The 21,991-nt window shown below is 35.0% G+C and overlaps 2 long non-coding RNA genes and 1 pseudogene across 12 annotated transcripts in view; 2 read left to right on the top strand and 1 right to left on the bottom strand.

Annotated features, from left to right (window-relative positions):
• LOC144289704 (uncharacterized) overlaps positions 1–21,991 on the bottom strand; it is a 285,074-nt gene that overhangs the window by 64,222 nt on the left and 198,861 nt on the right. The window lies entirely within an intron of this gene.
• The window catches only part of LOC144289702 (uncharacterized), a 175,398-nt gene that overhangs the window by 126,323 nt on the left and 27,084 nt on the right, over positions 1–21,991 (top strand). For 10 of the 11 annotated variants that reach the window (XR_013357608.1, XR_013357604.1, XR_013357605.1 and 7 more), the window contains 2 exons: positions 17,292–17,384; positions 18,634–18,680. The exons of the other annotated variant lie outside the window; for it this stretch is intronic. This is a non-coding gene — a long non-coding RNA (uncharacterized LOC144289702). The remainder of the gene's footprint in view (positions 1–17,291; positions 17,385–18,633; positions 18,681–21,991) is intronic. 11 annotated transcript variants of the gene reach the window in all.
• On the top strand, positions 987–11,666 carry LOC144291055 (phosphoglycerate kinase 1 pseudogene; annotated as a pseudogene).

The raw sequence follows: 21,991 nt of genomic DNA, 5'->3' as shown, positions 1-21,991 counted from the left end.
TTTTTTTTTTAATTTCCTTGTATACAAGTTGTTCAAGCAAATTCTGTTAGGTTATCCTCTTTTACTTGTTTGTATTTTTTGGTTTGGTTTTGTTATTATTTCTTTTTTTCGAGAGAGTGGTAGCTCATATTTTTGTGCTTAAAGAATGGAAATTATGTTATATTTGCAGTCCTCTACCTTTACCCAGAACCCAGAACTTCTTAACAACTCTGAAAAATATAGATTGATTTCTTATTTTTTTTATTTAAAAAAGTAGTACAGCTGTTTTCATTTTCTTCCATTGATTTCTGATAATCACTTTTCAGAAATGTGAAAGAAACTGTACAGTTTCAGGTGAAAACTGAAATTAAATCATTACTTCAACATACAGATATATAACTTCACTCTCAGTTCCCCAAAAGGCTAATTTTATTTAATGCTTTAATGTATGAGGCAGTTTAAAGTCTGTTTTCATGTTACCTGGTGCCTTGATTTGGTTTCCTCTGGAACCAGAACTTGAAACAAGGATTTGAGCATAGATATTCATTTGGGAGGAAATGGAGAAATATTATAGGACATTCATCATTTGAATTATGGCCCTAGAGAAAGTTAAGAATATAGAAAATCATCAAAGAAATTGCACAAGAAAATCTTCCAGAGAGGAAGAGAATTATGTCTTTAAAATGAAAGGATTCATTGATGAATGTGGAAAGAGCTACACTAAGTCACATGTAATAACACTGATTAAAAAAATCCTAAAACTATTAAGTTAAAAATACCAAAGGACAAGATGGAATATGTACAAAGTAAAGTAGACAGGTATCAGAACATGAAATGATAAAAGTTAATGAAGCAATGTCTTTAAAGTCCTGAGGAAAAAAAATTATATCAAATCTAGAATTCTATACCCACCCAAAATATCAGTAGGTTGGGATATTTAAAATATTCAAAACTCTTATCATTTACCATTTGTGTATCATAGGATTTTCTTGAAATACACTAGAAAAATGAAGAAGACAGCCAAGGAAACCAAGTTTATGAGATTTAGAACATGTCGATGTGATGTAGGAGAGCTGAGAAATTCTAGGGTAATAATCTTTTACCAAGTGACTCTGATCTTAAATTGGAGCAGATTATAGCACTTTGGAATTTATGTATTTGCAGAAAAAGACCTTATACAATATATGATATTTTTGTCAATATATATGATAGATTGGAGCTATGGTGAAGCTTGTAGTTATTTTGGTTTTTGGTCAAGAAGAAAAAGGAAAAGCAATGGTCAGGCAAAATCAAATTTTGTATAGGAAAATCATTATCCAAGGAAATAGGAAGCAAACTGATGCATGTAATGGTTTGAAGTAAAGGAGTATAAAAAAAGCAGTTATGTTTACCTAGGAATATTGTCCTTAGAGCTACTTGGGGATCATAATATTGGATCAGTAGTTTAGAAAGGTCTCAATCTGACAAATACTTACATGAACTTAAGACACTCATAATAATGTTGATACAGGTTGTTAGTTTTAAACTTTATTAATAAATCTATACAAAAGCTCAGGTAAAGATTATGAATATACAGGGATCCCTGGGTGGCGCAGCGGTTTAGCGCCTGCCTTTGGCCCAGGGCGCGATCCTGGAGACCCAGGATCAAATCCCACGTCGGGCTCCCGGTGCATGGAGCCTGCTTCTCCCTCTGCCTGTGTCTCTGCCTCTCTCTCTCTCTGTGACTATCATAAGTAAATAAATAAAAATTAAAAAAAAAAAAAGATTATGAATATACAATGTAATGTTAGCTTTAACCTTAAAATATACAAACAGACACTTGAGAAAAGGTAAGAGGTGAAAATTAGTGGGAGAAGATGAAAAATAAGGATTTAACTTGACAGAACTGTCATTTACTGGGGGTTATGGCACAAGAAATAGAGCTGTAAAAATATTGTTAAAGTTACAAAAGAATAAAAATTAAAATAATGACAAAATAAAGGAAATGGGAAGGTGATTGCTTTTCATTATATATTTTTATACACTAATTTTATTATATGCCTATATTACAATAAATATATTAATTAATGTACAATAATGAAGAAGCAATTGCTTGCTTTTTTGTTACTTTATCTTTAATGTGATACTTTATTCAAAAGCAATATTTTTCTGGATATAATTTTTCATGATAGATGAAAGATGGTTCTGAGATGGCTCAGAATTTTTAATCCATTTCATTACCAAAAAAGAATAAAGGAAAGATGATAGATAAAAATCAAGACAGATTTAAGCTTTATAACTGATTCTGAAAAGGATTTAAGAGCAAGAGAAGGGGTACTTTGGTGATATAACTGGTTAAGTGTCCAACTCTTGGTTTTGGCTCAGGTCATGATATCTCTCTCTCTCTCTGTCTCTCTCTCTCTGTCTCTCTCTCTCTCTCTTTTTAAAAGATTTTGTTTATTTATTCATGAGAGACACAGAGAGACTGAGAGGCAGAGACACAAGCAGAGGGAGAAGCAGGCTCCCTGCAAGGAGCCCGATGTGGAACTAAATTCTGGATCCCGGTATCATGCCCTGAGCCGAAGGCAGATGCTCAACTGCTAAGCCACCCAGGTGCCATGATAGGTCATGATCTCAAAGTCATGGGATCAAGCCCTACATCTGGCTCTGTGCTCAGTACAGAGTCTGTTTGGGAATGTCTCCCTCTCTCCCTGCCTTGCCCCCCCGCCACTCTCTAAAATAAATAAATATATCGTTAAAAAAAAGAGCAAGAGAAAATGTTTGAATAAATTTACAACCAATGTGAATTCTGAGGCTCTCAATAAATCTATTAATTATTAGGCAATTTATTGTGAAATAATTAACTAATAGCAAAACAGATATTTCAACAATTACTTTAATAACAGATGCTTTGCACTCTAGTAACAAATATCATTCTTTGTTGCTTTCTTATCTATGGTCTCTTTTCAAAAGAACTGTTTGGACTGTTTTTCTTAATAAAAATAGATTTTTTGAAAAACCTATATCTCAATGTACAAAATCAATTATAGTTGCATTATGACAGAAAATTTTACATATTGGTGTAAAATTTATAAGGTTATTCAGATAGAAACTCAACATTCAGGCACAAATATTTTAGGGATAATGTGAAAAACTGCAGGAATCTAACCCACTGTGTTTTATTTCGGTATGCTGTCATTAGGAACTGTGTGACACACTTTGAGCTCTACAGCTTAACAAAGATATAGGAAAAGTGGAGAGTCAATGAAAGGATTAAAAGATTGACAAGATAATGGTTAGATATAGAAATTGGGATTTAGTTTGGCAAAAATTGTTTTTTTGAAAAATAACTAATCACTTGTGCTGTTTTCACTGGGTGCCCTTGTACAAATCACAATGGGGGACAGGGGTTAGTTTCTCCATCCTTAAAAGTGAAGTGTTATTTTAGAATATTTTTAAGATCTCTTCCGCATCTAAATTGTACAGTTCTAGGAAAGATTAGCACAGAAAAAGTATTGTCTTAAAATAGCTTAAATTGAAGCAAGAGAAAGTTAGGCTACATATTGCAAAGAAAAGATTGTTAATTAATTTATATTCTTCTGCAACAATCTCTTTCTCTATGTGTGCTTTTTTTTTTTTTTTTTAAGATGTTATTTGTTAGAGAGAGTGGGAGAGCACGAACAGGGGGAAGGAGAGGGAGAGGCAGAGACACAGGCAGAGGGGGATGCAGGCTTCCTGCAAAGAGTCCAATGTAGGACTCAATTCTGGATCCCAGGATCACACCCTGAACCGAAGGCAGATGCTCAACTGCTAAGCCACCACTTTTCTCTCCCTTTTAAGCTGGTTAATGCTCAGGATCTCAGTTTAAGCATCATTACCCTCAAAGGCATTCCTTAATTCTCCTCGTTATATCAAATCATCTTATGAACTCATTTGCACCAAAATATCTCCCATACAGTATACATGCCAGAGTTGGAATTTGTGTACACACTTGGATGTGTTTTGTCTCTTTCTGTAATGCCATGAGGGCAGAGGCCAGATAGGGCCTGATCACAGTGAATTCCCAGTATTCTGACAAGGCCCTGAACCAAGAAGGCATGAGACACATATGTTGAATGAAGGAATGGATGCTTTCAAACCTTTATCCAAACTCTCACAGATCCTGGTTCCCTTTTCAATATCATTATTTTCTAGATTTCTAATTTTGGGGATTGATAAAGTCTTTATAAGCTCATAATTTCTTCATTTTCACTCTCACATGGTAAGTAATTTTTATTAATATCTAGGAAATAATTTATTAAGATGATGAGAAAGTTGAAGGACAATGTCGTGTCATTTATATATTTATATATGTAAATATAAATATATACATATATACATAAATACATACATATATATAACACATAAAATACCAAATGTTAACAAGACATGAGTTCCAGTTCAAAATCTGATTTTGTCCCTTGTTCTCTGATTTGTCTGTAAGATATGATTAATAATATTTACCTTACCTGCTATACTTGATAGTTTTATGTAGAGAAAATGAAATATTTCTCAATTTTGTTGTCTTCCTATTATCTATTAAACTGTGTACATTTGTTTAAATATAGCCAGGAGAAAATAATCACCATTATGAACAGTTATATATTATTGAAGCTCTTTCAGTTGTAAGTAATGCAAACAAAATTCAAGTATGCTTAAGAAGAAAGGGACTATTTAACACAAACAGAAAAGTTCAAAAGAGATTCAGATACAACCGAATTCAAAGGCTTAGAGGTCATGAACTCTAAGGCTTTAGCTTTATTTTGCTTTATTTGTGTTAGTTTTAGTTTCAGGAAGGACCACCACATATGGTGGCCAAGATGGCCATATGTAAGAACATTTCCTACCGTCTTAGCATTCTCAGCTAGAAAAAATAAAGAAATCTTCCTTAATTTCTGTTTACAATACCCCAACATTTATTGGCCTGTCGTGATGCAGGTACTATTACTGAACCAATCATTTTGGGATTTGATTATTTAGGCCTGAGACAACTACCTTACTTTTTTAAAGTAAAGGATAGGGCAAGTCATATGCATGTGCATATTTCACTTGGGGAGAGAGGGTCTGGAGGTTCCTGGAGGAGAAATAGTATGTTCTTTGGGAGGAAGGAATATTAGAAAGGCAACATAAAGCATGAATCCTGCAATGTCTGTCTGGATTACTTATAATCTGTTATCCAATTTCTGCTTCTTCTGTTTGTTTTTAAGAGAGAGAGAGATGAGAGTGGGTGGAGAGGGGCAGAGGGAGAGAGAGAATGGTAAGCAGGCTCCACGTCCAGTGGAGCTCCAGTGGAGCTTGATCTCACCACCCTGAGATCATGAACTGAGCCAAAATCAAGAGTTGGATGCTTAACTGACTGAGCCACGCAGGCATCAAAGTATTTTTCAATAATTCTACAATAATATACTGTGTGGTTAATAACAAAATATAAATGAGATACAATATGCAATAGTGTACCTAGTTCCATAATGAAAGGAATTGTTATGAATGACTGGAATTTTTTTCAACCAGTAGAAATAGGATAAGCAAAAATCTCAACCAAAATATCTTTAATCCTCAACATTTTACAGTGATTGAGAGTGTTTATGTGATTTTTTTTAATGGCTTGACCTAAGGAAAGAATTTGAGATTTTTTTTCAGGATGAATCTGTCATTGCCTGTAAAAGAAGATTTGGTCTGTTTGCTGTGAATGCCAGTCAATAGCTATTGCTCCTTATGATAACTCAGCATCTTTTTCTCTACACTCTTTATGGCCCAAGAGAGCATTTTCTCATTTTTTTTCACTTTCTAATAGTGTTCTATTTATTTTATCTTCGGCATTGAGACCAGTGGTAGATTGAAACCATACAAGATCTTAGAGTTGATGGAGTTTAGATAGAAAGCAAGTCTCCACACTATCATTTGCCTTTCAGAGGATTTCCATGAATGTGTTTTATTTAGCCAATCATACTGAGAAAAACAATCTAAATAATTATCTCCAAGTGAAAATTACTGTGATGTTTGTTCTTTCCTCACCCCCTCATCTTTCATTTTTTTCCAAAGGATTCATCTTTACAAGGGTTCTGTATATGTTAAACTCTTTTAGGTCAGGTTACCCAGGAAACAGACTGGAAGCAGATTTGCATGCACTAAGTTTGTTGGAGAGGGCCCTTTGAAATCACGTCTACAAGGAGTAATGAAATAAGATCATGCAGACTGAAAAAATTTGAACTGTAGTGTGATTAAAACAAAGACTATCAGGGATCCCTGGGTGGCGCAGCGATTTGGCGCCTGCCTTTGGCCCAGGGCGCGATCCTGGAGACCCGGGATCGAATCCCACATCAGGCTCCCGGTGCATGGAGCCTGCTTCTTCCTCTGCCTGTGTCTCTGCCTCATTCTCTCTCTCTCTCTCTCTCTCTCTCTCTGTGACTATCATAATAAATAAAAAAAAAATTTAAAAAAAACAAAAAACAAAGACTATCAGCTGATTTTGTGGAGAGCTGAGGGACTGCAATGACGTTTCAGGGTTGTTCCAAATTGAGACAAAGCAGATGGGCTTTTATACCCAAATATAGAGCTCATTGAATGAGGTTGGACCCTGGGAAAGAGTCACAAAGTGGATGAGGAAGCTCTCCTTTAATGAGGGCATTTCTTGAGTAGGTCTCACTTGTGAGCCTTTAGTAGGCAACAAGTCCTGGCATGTGGAGAAATGAGTACTTTTGTTCTAAAAGGAAGCATCCAAGTGACACAACACATTTGATCAATCTCAATAATCAGGGGCAAATATCTAATTTAAGACCTTGATATTTGTATCTAACTATCAAAATCAATCAGTTACATTTTTAAAAACATTTTTTATAATTATCTCAATCTTTTCATTCATTCCTAAAGATTCAGTAGTCCTTCCAGTATCATTTTCCTTCATCCTGAAGAACTTTATTTTTTTTCCTGTAATTTAGATTGGCTGATGATAAATTGTTTTCATTGTTCCTTGATTTGAGATTGATTCCTTGATTCTTTTATTTATCTTTATTCTTGAAGGATATTTGTGTTGGATATATATAGTCTGTTTTTCATGTCAGTACCTTACCAATGTCTATATACTGACTACTCTAGGTAAATTTTGATCAGAAATCCATAGTTTTCAAATTATTACCCCTCTTCATGTAATGTCTTTAGTTTTTGAGATATCTTTGGATTTTGCTATTTGGTTATTATGTGTCTACACATGATTTTCTTAGAATTTATCCTATTTAGAATTTAGTGATCTTCTAGATTCTATAAATTTATGTTTTCCATCAAATTTAGTATATTTGCAAATGTTTCTTTTTAAATCCATTTGTGCCCTCATCTTTTTATCTTCTCCTTCAGGAAATCCAAGAAATCCACTTACTTTAGGTATTTTATTGTGGTTTCATTTGTACCTAATTCTTGTTTAATTTTTTTTCTTGTTTAATTTTTAAATCATCTTTTATTTCCTGTTTTCTTGGGTTTGAACAATTTTTATTCATCTATCTTTGAGTTTGCAGACACCATTCTCTGTTATGTATATTCTGTTATCAAGCCCATCTAGTAAATCTTTTATTTAGGATAGTGTACTTTTAAGTTTTAAAACTTCATTTTTTAAAAATATTTTTATTTCTGTGCTGATATTTCCTATCTCTGTATTTATTCTATGTGTATTTGTTATGAAAGTTCTAACACATAGTAGTAGTTAGTATTAAGTCTTTGTCATGATAGTTCCAAATTCTGGGTCATCTGAGGCTTTGCATCTGTTGTCTTTTTTAAAAATGGGTACATTTTTGGGTGCCAGTTGGTTAAGGATCCAGGTCTTGATTTCAGCTCATGTCATCAAGCCCTGCATCAGGTTCCACACCAGGCATGGAACCTGCTTCTGATTCTCTCTCTCCCTTTCTCTCCTATTCCACTTGCACACACTTTTTTTCTCAAAGAAAGAAAGAGGGTCACATTTCTTAGGTCTTTCCATGTCAATTAATTTTGGGTTTTATGCTAGTCACTGTTCATGTTATTTTGTATAGATTCTGTTTGCTATTATAATCGTCTTGTGGATGTGGGTGGTTTTGTCCCAGGAGAAAATTAGTCCAGTTATGTTCAAGCTATAGGATCTTTATTGTCTTTTATGGGGAGTGGTTTAAATTTCAGTTCAGTTTTTTAAGTCTTTGTTATGTGGGTTTGGGTATACTTTGTGTGTATGCATTTCAAAGGTAAACCCAAATGTCATTTAATCATAAAATCCTCTTTTATTCCCAGTAAGTTACACTTATGAGTTACATGTTCCTTATCATTAAGCAGTGCCCATAATTACCAATTAAAAATTGACATATCCCAATTAAAGATTCCAGATGTAAATGAACTGAATCTAAATAAGGAAAACCTTGCCTCTTCTAAATGTATCAGAAAGACTTATATTTTAATATATATTTTTAAAGCTGGTTCAGTAACTTGTAAAAAAAACTACTTTAGAGAGATGATAAAGAAATTCTTTTTCTAGCAATGACTAACTAGGACACTTAAGAACAGTCTTTTTGCTAAGAACAACTAAATAAGCTAGGAAAATATGTTTTTAAATATCTATTTTAAGACACACAAAAAAACCTACCAATGTAAAAAGACTACCAATGCACAACTGAGAGAACCAAGAACCAAGGAAGAAAATTTCAGGGTCTAGAGCTACTTTTCCCATTAAAAATAATGATAAATGCTAAAGCATTGATAAGAGGATAAGACACTGAGCAAAACATTGACACTTTCATATAGCTGGGAAAAGTGTGGAGCTAAGTGTTCTTATAAATACTTGAGTTTTCAGTTGATACCTAAAGGTGTTATATTCTACATGTAACAGTGAATGTAAACTAGACCAGTTCTCATAATTGATGCCCAGTTTAAAATCACCTCAATTCCTGAGTGTATTATGGTGATGCACCCAGCTGCTCAACAATAACAAAAATAATTCCTCTCTGGAAGAAGAAAGCATTCTCTAATGCTTCAACTGATTGATATAAATTTGCTATTTAATAATATAGAATGTTGATAAGCAATACAAAGTAATCAGGCACAAAAAGTTCAGAATTGGCCAAAACACAAGAGAAAAAGCAGGCAACTGATATTTATCAAGAGAATAACCACATGTTAGAGTTACAGTACATAACTTTTAAATTAATATTATCAGAAATTAAGTGACAAGATGGAAATTTTAGCAGATGATGGGAATATTTGGAATTTGGAAATTCTAGAACTTAAACTAATCGAAGTTAATATTTCACTATTTGAGATCTTATTAATCTGTGGTTGAGTTTAATCATCAATTAGATGTAGCTGAAGAAAGAATAGGTGAGTTGGAAGATAGGTCAAATGAAAATGTCCAAACTGAAACAAGAAGCTCCAGAAATATGGAAAACCTGAGACTATAACAGACAATTAGAATATAGTATAAATGTCTAATGTAATTGAAGTCTTAAAATCGGAAGAGTTAATCAGGCAAAAGCAATAGTTGTGAAGATTGTAACCGAGATTTTTTAAAAAACTAATTAGAGGATTCAAGGCTAAGATTGAGGAAGTTCTGTAAAACTCAGGCAACATAGATACAAAAAGAAATATACTGTGATATGTCATAGTTCAATTATTGAAAACAAAAGTTAAATAGTAAACCTTAAAAGCAATCAGACCTCTACAGATTCAATTCAATCCCAGTCAAAATCTCGGAAGGATTTTTTGAGGAAATTCATGAACTATTCTAAAATTAAAATGGAATTACAAGGAGATTTTTACAATGAACAAAATAGAAAAACATACATTCCTTCTTTTAAGAACCATTATAAAGTTACATTAATTAAGACTGTGGCATTGGTATAAAGAATGAGACAAATATATCAGTAGAACAAAAGAGAGAGTCTAAATTTAGGTATAGACACAGATGGAAGTACCTAGAGAGACAACTTATTTTCAGCGAAGATGCTAAATTAAATCCACTCAGTAGAAATGAAGTCCCCTTAAACAAAAAGTGCTGGGTCAATTCTGTAGGTCACTCCATACACCAAAGTTAAATTACTTCAAGATGTATCAAAAGCCTAAATATAAAATCTTCTGCCATAAATCTTCTAGAGAAAAACATAGGAAATTGTCTTTGTCACCTTAGTAGGCAAAGATTTTTTTTTAACCCAACAAAAAACCACCAGTCATTATAAAAATTGATAATTTGCACTTCATCAATATTAAAAACTTCTTTCAAAAGAAATCATCAAGAAATCCATAAATTAAACAAAATATTTACAAAATGCATAAATCTGAAAAATGGCTTTTATCTAGAATATATCAAGAACTTCACAAGTCAATCTTATAAATAACCCAATAAAAAGGGTAAAACTTTTGAAAAGATACTTTGCAAAAGGAGATACAAGAATAGCCAATAATGCTGTTGTTTAAAATCTAAGCCTCACCACCACTGTATTGCCAAGACATTTCTTTCTAACAAGCTGCCTCTGGACAAACTGGACATGAAGGGGAAGTAGGTCATCATAAGAGTAGACTTCAGTGTTTCTATGAGAACAACCAGATAACAAACAACCAGAGAATCAAGGCTGCCATCCAAAGCAACACATTCTGCTTGAACGATAGAGCCAAGTCAATTGTTCTTATGAGCCATCTAGGCTGGCCTGATAGTGCCCCTATACCTGATGGGTTCTCTTTGGAGCAGTTGCCGTAGAATTCAAATCTCTGCTGAGCAAGAATATTTTGTATGGGTCTGGAAGTGAAGAAAGTTTGTGCTGACCCAGCTGCTGGGTCTGTCATCTGGCTGGAGAACCTTTGCTTTCATGTGGTGGAAGAAGGGAAGGAAAGAGATAATTATGAGAATAAGGTTAAGACTGAGCCAAAATAGAAGCCTTCCAAGCTTCACTTTCCAAGGAAGAGGATGTCTGTGGAAATGATGCTTTCGGCACTGCTCACCAAACCCACAGCTCCATGGTGGGAATCAGTTGGCCACAGAAAGCTGTAGGTTTCTTGATAAAGGAACTGAACTCCTTTGTCAATACCAGAGAGCTCAGAACAGCCTTTCCTGGCCATCCAGGTGGACCTAAGTTTTCAGACAAGATTCAGCTAATAGATAATGTGCTGGACAAAGTCAATGAGGTGATTATTGGTGGTGGAGTGGCTTTTGCTTTCTTTAAGGTGCTCAACAACCTGGTAATTGGTGAAGACAGAGCCAAAATTGTCAAAGAAGAATGATATGAGGATTACCTTACCTATTGACTTAGTCACTGCTGACAAGTTTGATGAGAATGCCAAGACTGGACAAGCCACTGTCCAGATGGCTGGATGGACTTGTACTATAGTCCCAAGAATAGCAAGAAATACTGGATGGACTTGTACTATAGTCCCAAGAATAGCAAGAAATACTGAAGCAGTTGCTTAAATAAGCAGATTATGTGGAATGGACTTGTGGACATGTTTGGGAAGCTGTTGACCAAGGAAACAAAACCCTCATTGATAAGGTGGTGAAAGCCACTTGAAGGGGCTGCATCACCATCATAAGTCGCAAAGACACTGCCACTTGCTGTGCCAAATGGAACACAGAGGATAATATCAGCCATGTGAGCCCTGGGAGCGATGCCAGTTTAGAGCTCTTGGAAAGTAAAGTACTTCCTGGGGTGGATGCTTTCCTCAGTGTTTAGTATTCTGTGTTTGGTTCCTACAGCCCTAAGTTAACCTAATACTTTCTGCATCTCCATATAGCATTAGCTAAAATCTTCCCCCATGTCAGGATTCAGCTAGTGTCCAAGAGATGCAGTGCCAAGAGCCCTCTAACAGTTGCATAGTGTCTCAGCTCTTCTTACACACCCTGGATTTGTCTACATACTTCAAGATGTCATTTGAATTTTTTAGTAACTAAACTGGTGTGCATTCTAAAGTGCATATATTTATATTTTGCCTGTTAAAAGAAAGTGAGCTCTGTTAGTTTCTCTTTTTGAAGTACTGTATTCTTATTAGTTTTGTCATTGTTTCATTACTCAACATGGAAATAAGATGAAATTCCAAGTGTGTGTGTGGGGGAGACAAAGTTGGCAATCTATTAAATAAATATTAAAAGTTTTTTAAAAAGAATGACCAGTAAGCACAAATATGTACAAAAAGTCTCTATGCTAGTCACCAGAGAAATATTAATGAAAACCGCAGTGATATATCAACTGTAATTCAATAAAAAATAAATTAAAAGCATGAATATGTACAATTTTACATCCACTGTAAGGGAAAACTGTTAAGAGTGACAATAATAATTGTTGGCAAAGTTGTGGAGCAACTGTAACTGTCATATATGCTAGTGGGAATGTAAAATTGTACAAGTACGTTGAATCAATGTTTTGCAATTTCTTATAAAGTTGAACATAACTGTTTTACCCCACAGCCCAGGAATTCTATTTTAAGTATTTATGCAAGATAAATAAAAACATAGGTCCACAAAAAGATCTATAAAAATGTTTATCACAGCTTCATCAAAATAGCCCCTGATTTGAAACAACTCAAATGCTCATCAATAGGAGAGAATGGAATAAACAACTTGTGGTATACTCATGCAGTGGAATACTTCTTGACAATAAAAAGTAAATCAACAGTACTGATACATGCCATGTCATGATGAATCATAAATGCAGTGGTAAACACACAATATGGGGGGTTCCTGGGTAGCCCAGTTACTTAACTGCCTGAATCTTGATTTCAGCTCAGGTCATAATCTAAGGTCCTAACATCTAGGCCCACACTAAGCCCTGGGTGGAACCCTATGTCGGGCTCTGCACTCAGCGGGAAGACTGCTTGAGGTTCTTTCTCTCTCTCCCTTTCCCTCTGCACCTCCCCCTGCTTGGGTGCTAAATAAATAAATAAATAAATAAATAAATAAATAAATAGCTTTAAAAACACTACACAATTTCACAATTTTGAACAAAAGAAGCCATACATAAATAATTATATCCTATAGGATTTCATTTACTTGAAGTCCGAGAAGAGAACTATAGTGATAGGAATTAGGACAATAATAGTTTAGAAGGAAGTGCCAAATTGAATAGAAAAGGCAAGAGGATGATTTTGTGGTGATGGAAATGTTCTATAGGGTATTTATAGGGTATGTCGTTTTGGATAGTAGTTACAAGGGTGAGAACCATCAAACTGAACACTTAACTATCAGTGTATTTTATTGTGTATATATTTCAATAAAAAAGAACTTAATGAGAAGTCATTACATATAAAAATGGCTAAAATTAAAACAAACAAACATGGTAATACTAAATACTGATAGGTTATGGACCCATGGAAACATCCAAGCAGTGCATATAATAGGGTAAACTAGCACAACCAGTTTGGAAACCTAAAGGTAAATAACCACAAAACTTCTACCTAGAAAGTCCACTCTTGGGTGGACTTAGAAAAAAAAAAAAAAAAGAGTAGGAAATGCTACTCTAGGTAATTTAATTTAATTTAATTTAATTTAATTATTCATAAGAGACAGAGAGAGAGAGGCAGAGACATAGGCAGAGGGAGAAGCAGACTCCCCTCTGGGAGCCCGATGGGGGATTTGATTCCAGGACTAGAGGATCACCCCTGCCTTTGGCTCAGGCATGATCACTGAGCCAATCAGGCGTCCCTGCTCTAGGCTATTTGTAATAGTATTATTTTAATAGCTAAACTTGTGTGGTATATACATACACAACAATGAAAACTACCACTATATGTAACAATAAGGGGGAAAAAAATCTCATAACCATAATATTTTATAGAAGAAACCCAAAAGGGCTCCATAATGGGCCTAGATCCTACTTAAAATAAAAAACAACAACAACTAAAGAATACATACCATGCAAGTCCATTTATATTGGTGTCAAAAACAATCGTAAATTTCTCTGTGCATTTTTCTGTTTGCATGTTTTATTGCAATTTCAGAAAGTGCATTATAAAAGAGAAGGGAGAGGCTAGGCTGTGGGGTGGATTTGGATATTTGAGGTAGAGGAGGCATCAACAAGAAGCAATGATTTTATATTTAGTCTCCATTTCTGTTATCAGAAAAACATAGTATCTCTTTTATATCTTTGTTCAATTTTTTTCTTCATTGATTTTACTGTATTCATCCCAGGATAAAGTCACAAATCTTAAGCCCATTGAAATATTTTTTGTTCTTTTCTTCCATATGCACTCTGAAATACACTTTTTAATAGTTTTCCAGTGTCATATTACCATGTTATCTTGCTGAATATTTAATGCATAGACACATTTTTCTGTATTTGCTTTCACAACTTTTTAGATTGACTCCTAAATGCAGCTTTCTGATGAGGCTAAAACTTTTTGCAAGTCTGTTAGACCCTTTCAGCTTTTATAAAAGTATGCTGATCTTTAATGATTGCGCTGTTAAGTGGCATGATTAATATATATTTATTTTTTTGAAATTTGGACATAAACAGACTAGAAAAAGTAATAATTTAAGTATATTATTAATCTGTTTTTATTTATGCATATTTTTTATTCATAAAAAACACGAGAGCCTCAAATTGTTGTTCAAATCCAATTTTATTCTATTGTGCCATCCAGTAATTCCAGTGTGAAAAATTTCTTTGTAGTAAATAAATTACCTGATTAAAAGGATGGAATAATTAGAGATGATTCTATGCATTTTTCTTCTGTAACTCCAGGATTTCAACAATGCCAACAATAAAGCATTCTGAAAAATCAAGTCTTTTCCTTTTATAGATACTTTCATGTATACATTCTGTTTGGGGAAAATAATTTCATTCTTAAACATATGCATTTACAGACAAATGCAAATGTAATTGGCAAACGTAATACTTATTTGTAGAAAATATAGCAGCTATAATTTACTTAGTACCTTCATACTAAGGTGCTACATAGACAGTTTTCATGTACTATTTTTTATTGAGTGTAATTTTCCACTACAAATCTCTATTGTAAATGATCTCTATATTCTATTCCCTTTGCAAATGAGGAAAATGAGTTGAACAAAACACACATGACTATTGTGATTCTCTACTGTTGCTGTTCATGGCTTTTCATAATTGACAATGACTTGTTCAAGGGTTAAGCCACTTCAGGACCCACCTGTTCAACCTTAGAGTGGCTCAGTATGGTTGTTGGAAACTTCTGATCTGATAAGTGGTAGAGGTATTTGTTAACGAGTCAAAAATGGGAAATAAATATTAACAGATCAGGTACTCTGACTCATGACAGAGGTAATATCATTGGAGATAAAGTTTTGCTGGGTATTTTTGCTTCAGCCCTACATAAAACTATAGATCTCTCATTTTGCTAAATCATTTCTAACAGCAGCCATAGTGGTCAAGCACATGAAAGCATGTCTTCTGTGTCTGCTCACTTCACTTTTGAAAATGCCCCTTCCATCAGAGCCCATCACCCTCTCCTTCCAGTGTGCCTATTTGTTCTGTGTTTCACCCAGGCCTATGGATTGTGCTTACTCATCCAGAATCTTCCTCCTCCCTTCTCACATATTAACATATTTCTCTCAAGTAACATATATCTTCAAAATTCCAATATCTGATAAGCATATCATAATAACTTTATTATTTTTTGTCATTTCAAAAATACTGTGGTTTGTGATTATCCTACAAGTGGCATCTTTAAGTGGCTTAAACAAAAAGTGAATTTATTAGCTAACTGAAGTTACAGCAGCTCTTCCTTAGGGAGTGTTTCACTCTTGGGCTCAAAGGATGCCATTTGGGATTCATCTTTCAAGTCTCCTAACTCTGCTGTCTGTGCTGACCTCATTGTCAGACAGAGTTTGCCTTTCTGGAGCAAGTATGCTTATACCTCCAGGCTTATCTATAAGGAGCTAGGCATTCTCAGTTAAAAAGAATGCATCTTTTCTAAGAGTTGTAGAGAAAAGACCTGGGGTTCCTGACTCCAGTTGGTTTGTCACATGCCGCCTACTGAAACAGATCTCATGGTGACGTGGTCTTTTCCTTGGATGGATGTTTGATAGGGAAAAAGCATGCATTGAGCACACTCTGTATTTTCAATAAGCCTTAAGGCAGTTGAACCAAAATGTATGTTACCATAGACTTAGTAGAAGCATTTCTATTTTCATTTTAGTAGTTTCAGTACATAGAATTGGCATTTCAGAAAGGGAACTTACAGATATGAGAGCTGATGCAAACACTCTTTGGGAGTATATGGACTTTGGGGTGGGGAGGGGAGTCAACTTCTCCCTGTAAATGGAATGGAATGTAGCAATGAATGAGTTGTTCTAGGGAAGATCTTAACTCAGAGTTCTGGTTCTCTCACCCACATTATAATCCTGTTTTCCTTGTCAACAGCTTTCCTGTGCTGATTTTAAAATATTCTAAGGGTTGTTGTTTGTTTTGCTTTTCTGGTAGCCATATGGTCTCTTTACAACCAAAAATGTGTTCTTCCTTTGAGGGGGATATATTCTGTTCTGGCTTGGGGTGAATACTTATATATGTTCACATTCACATCTTTACTCTTGAAATTGTTGAAAATCAGAAAAATCTAAGGCTCGTGAGGCCAGCAGTGAAACATTATGGTGCACAATGAAACATGTCTAGTTTATTTAAATAGCACAAGCAAAATGTATCCAGCAACTGGCAGACCATTAGAGGTATTTCTCAGTGGCATACCCTAATGCCTAATATGTCATCGGCATGTAACTGCTGGAAATTTGATCAGGGATTCCCTGTGCCATCTAGAGTTGAAGATAAAGGATCAAGATGAAAATTTCCCATCCAAAATACCCTCTTTCCATCCAATCAGATAAAATTGGAGTAATCAGTCTGTGCGTAGAAAATGAAGGCATTAGCCCTAGAGTTTAATTCAGAATCAGGGAAAATACAATATGCTCTAATGTTAAGCAAATACCTTCTTCACTGCAAGTGGGTCATCCAGAGCCCAAGCTGCTTAAGAAAAACAGATAAAATATGGCAATTCCAAGTACAGACCAATAAAGGCCAAGTGTCTAGTTAATCCTTCAAAGGACATGTGGGTAAGCAAAGTCCCTCAGTAGCCACATGGTGCTGTGAATGCCTGTTAAGGGTTGAACGTGTCTAATTCATATATGACTGCAGGGTCATCATGATTTAGTGGGAAGGAAACAAGACATGATTTGTAGAAACCAATGAAAAGGAAACCATTAACAGAAGGTTTTAAGGTTTAAAAGGTTTTAAGGAACCTTTTTAAAAAGAAAGTTCATGTCATAGCTCCCAAATGACAGCTGTCCCAAAGAGCACAAATGAAAAGACATCAGCTCATTAACTCCTTTTTTAAAGGCCGAATAGAAACAGAATTTAAAGGAGTAAAAGCAGGAGAGGACTTTCCAGGCATCCACGTGAACTCTCAATTATTCTGGAGCAGCTAGCCTGGTAAGCAGTTCATTACCTCATTTTCAAAGGTTGGTTTGAGGTGTGATATGATGTTCTTTTTACAGCTTTAGAAATTCAGTCTGTATTTATAAAATATTATCTTCCTTCCTTCAGATTTACAAAAGAGGAGGGAGAAAATAGGGTTTTTGCAATTTCCCTTTAAAATTCAAGTCCTCCATGCAATGCGCATGCAATTCTAGAACAAGGCTTGACAACCTTTCTCTGTGAAGGATGGTGTAGTAAATATTTTCAATCCCTGAGTGTAGAAGTTTCCTGTAGCAGCTGTTTAACTCTACCACTTAGTACAAAAGTAGTCATAGGCAATAGGTAAATCAGTGTGCATGACTGTGTTCCAATAAAGCTTTATTTTCAAAAACAGGCAGCAGGCTGAGTTTGACCCAGAGGCTACCATTTGTCAATCCTTAATATAGAAAATTGTTTAGCTCAGAGTCATGCCATTGTAGTAACTCAATGACTAGCTGCAAAAGTCAATGGTTATATATATATGAATAGTCAACTTTTGAATGACTGGTTAATGGTATCCCAGTATCCTGAGCTGCATGACTTAAAATAATTCTATTATCAATAGTAACTGATATAATTTGTATTTCTGATGTAACTAGTAAGAGTTGTGGATAGTTCTCAGAGGTTTACATGTTCTGATTGTTAATAACTATTTTGTGAACATTGAATTCTAATTATGCATTTGTGTGTACACACATACACATACATACATAGGCATATATTTTCTAAAAACTATTTTTTGATCATCACAGTACTTTGGAAGTAAGGTAACTGAGTTATTTAAAACTGTGTTTCTGATTATGTCATAGATCCATTCTGGACATTATTAATAAATCATATTCTATTGTACTCTTGTTTTTGCAAAACCTTTGTTTTTTGAAGCTACATTGTAAAGTTATTTTACTTTAATGCTTTCATTTTCTTTGACTCTAAAAATGAGATACCAACTTAATTCTTTAGGAAATATATAATTAAGAGTCATATGATCATAAATTGGGAAATGAGATAAATCCATATTGTGTTTTAGCTCTGCCTCTTACTAGCTTTAGAAATCTGTACAAGTGATACAAGTTCTTTAAGCTTCTATTTCTTCATCTGTATGTAAGATAAAGTCAGTAATATGTGTAAAGTATTTAGCACAATTCTGAGCATATAAGGAATGCTCAATAATTTACAACTACAGGCTACCTCGTTTTATTGTGCTTCGCTTTTTTGCATCTTGCAGATATTCCATTTCTTACATATTGGAAGTTTGTAGCAATCCTGCATCATGTAAGTCTATTGGCACTATTTTTCCAATAGCATTTTGTTCACTCTGTGTCTATGCATTACATTAAAGTAATTCTTTCAATATTTCAAACTGTTTAAAATTTTTGTATTTCTCATGGTGATCTGTGATCAGTGATCTTTGATGTCACTGTTGTAATTCTTTTGGGGCACCATAAACTGCATCTCTATAATATGGCAGACTTAATTAATTAACGTTCTATGTGATTTGATTGCCCCACCAAAGCCCTTACCATCCCTCTCCCCCTCTTCAGGCCTCCCTATTCCCTGGCATACAGCAATATTGAAATTAGGCCAATTAAAAACCCTAAAATAGTCTCTAAGTGTTCAGGGGAAGGGAAGAGTTGCACATCTCTCACTTTAAATCAAAAGCTAGAGACACCTGGATGGCTCAGTGGTTAAGCATCTGCCTTTGGCTCAGGTGCGATCCTGAAGTCCCTCAATCAGATCTCATGTCTGGCTCCCTCCATGGAGCCTGCTTCTCCCTCTGCCTATGTTTCTGCCTCTCTCTCTCTCTCTCTCTCTGTGTGTGTGTGTGTGTGTCTCCTGTGAATAAATAAATAAAATCTTTAAAAAATAATAAGTTAAAAGCTAGAAATGCATAAGTTTCATGAGGAAGGCATGTCAAAGGCTGAGATAGGCCAAAAGCTACATTTCCTGTGCCAAATAGTTCGCCAAATTGTGAATGCAAAGGAAAAGTTCTTGAAAGAAATTAAAAATGCTACTGTAGTGAACACCCAAATGACGAGAAGGCAAACAGACTTTTTGCCAACATGGAGAAAGTTTCAGTGGTTTAGTTAGGTCAAACCAGCTACAACATTCCCTTAAGCACAAGCTTAACCCAGAGCAAGGCCCCAACTTTCTTTAATCCTATGAAGGTTGAAAGAGGTGAGGAAGCTACAGAAGAAAAGCTTGATGCTAAAGACAGGTTGATTCTTGAGGTTGAAGGAAAGAAGCATCTCCATAACATAAAAGTGTAAGGTGAAGTAGCAAGTGCTTATGTAGAAGCTGCAGCAAGTCATCCAGAATATCTAGCTCAGGTAATTAATGATAAGGTGTCTACACTAAACAACAGATTTTCAATTCAGACAAAATAGCCTTCTATCGGAAGAAGATGTCATCTAGGACTTTCATAGGTAGAGAGGAAAAGTCAGTGCCTGACTTCAGAGTTTCAAAAGACAGAGACTGACTCTGGTTAGATGCTAAAGCAGTTGATGACTTTAAGTTGAAGGCAGTACGCATCTACCATTCCAAAAATCCTAGGGCCCTTAAGAACTATGCAAAGTCTACCCTGCCTATGCTCTATAAATAGAACAGCAAGCCTGCCTGGATGACAGTGCATTTATTTACCATATGGTTTACTGACTATTTTAAGCCTCATGTTAAGATCTATTTCTCAGAAAAAAAGATCTCTCAAAATTTTACTGCTCCCTGACAATGCACCTGGTCACCCAAAAGCTCTGATGGAGATAGACAATGGGATTAATGTTGTTTTCATGCCTGCCAATACAGCATCCATTCTGTAGCCCATGAGTCAGGGACTCATTTCAAATTTCAAGTCATATTACTTAAGAAATATACTTTGTAAGGCTATATAGGTGCCATAGCTAGTGATTCTTCTTTTGAATTTGGATAAAGTAAGTTGAAAACTTTCTGGAAAGGATTCACAATTCTAGATACCATTAAGAGCATTCATGATTCATAAGATTTTATATTTAGTCTCTCATGAGAGAGGACTAAATATCAACATTAACAGGAGCTTGGAAGAAGTTAATCACAACTCCCATGGAAGACTTCAAGGGCTTCAAGGCTGCAGTGGAGGAAGGAAATGCAGATGTGGTGAAAATAGCAGGAGAACTAGAATCAGAGTGGAGACTGAAGATGTGACTGAATTGCTACAATCATGAAAAAACTGGAACAGATGAGGAATTGCTTCTTATCAATAAGCAAAGAAAGAAGTTTCTCGAGAGGGAATCTACTCCTAGTAAAGGTGCTATGACGATTGTTGAAATGACAGCAAAGAACATTAGACTACATAGAATATTACATAAACTTAGCTCTCAAAGCAGAGACAGGATTTGAGAGGTTTGACTTCAAATTCAAAAGAAGTTCTGCTATGGGTAAAATGCTACCAAACAGTATTGTGTGCTTTATAGAAATTGTTAAAGGAAGAGTCGGTCAATGTAGCAAATTTTATCATTGCCTTGTTAGAGGACATTGCCATAGACACTCCACTTTTCAGCAACCACTTCCCTGATTAGTCAGTATCATCAACGCGGAAGCAAGACCCTCTGACAGCAAGAAGATTATGACTTGGTGAAATATCAGAGGATGGTTAGCATTCTCTAGCAATATTTCTAAATTAGGGTATATATTTTAGACATGAGTGTGCTATTGCACACTTAAAACAGTAGAGCATAAACATAACTTTCATGTGTACTGGGCAATAAAATATATTTAACTGGCTTTATTATCCTACTCACTTTATTGCATTGGTCTAGAACTGAACCCATAGTATTTCCAAGGTATGCCTCTATAATTATATTTTCTTTAGTAAGATGGGGGAACCACTCACATACCCATTATTACCAGTATTATTAATATATTTCTTGGTAAAATAGATGACTACTGTTTTTTGCTTGCCAGCTATATGGTAATCTTACCTGGATTTTTCTTGTGGTTTCTAAGTGACTAAGAGTGAAACTGCCCTCATCTTTGGTTCAAAGAATAGGCATATGACCCTTTTTTGACCAAAAGATTGCTTTAAATAGGAGCACATGAACGCATTTTGGCCAATGAGATTCAATTTGGGGGCTTTTATTAGAAAGAGAAGTGGGACAGTATGTAAGCCCAGAGCTGCTGGCAGAGATATTTTCCTAAAGCCATACCCACCCATGAACTTTTCATTTTATGTGAATCAATAAATTTGTTGTTGCTTTTACTTTATGCTTTTGAAATGGGTTTCTGTTCACTTGCAACTGAATGAGACCTGGCCAATACAACTAATTATTTAACATTTCCTAGCAGAGTGGATTTTATCAGCTAAACAATGGCTGAAATTTTATATTTCTTTTTGGTAGAATAGTATATATGATTGACCTTTCTTTCTTTTTTTTTTTTTTTGATTGATCTTTTTTTCTTTCTCGCTCTCCTTTCTTTTTCCTTCCTTCCTTCCTTCCTTCCTGCCTTCTTTTTTCCACTTCCTTTCCTTCCTCCCTCCTTCCCCTCTTTCTTCTCTTCCTCACATTTTCCCTCTGGCTCCCTTTCTCTCTCTCTCTTTCATTCTCTCTCTGTTT

Source organism: Canis aureus, chromosome 19 (assembly GCF_053574225.1).
Source record: "Canis aureus isolate CA01 chromosome 19, VMU_Caureus_v.1.0, whole genome shotgun sequence".
NCBI lineage: Eukaryota > Metazoa > Chordata > Mammalia > Carnivora > Canidae > Canis > Canis aureus.
The sequence above is the reverse complement of the archived record's forward strand: the minus strand, read 5'-3'. Positions and strand labels throughout refer to the sequence as shown.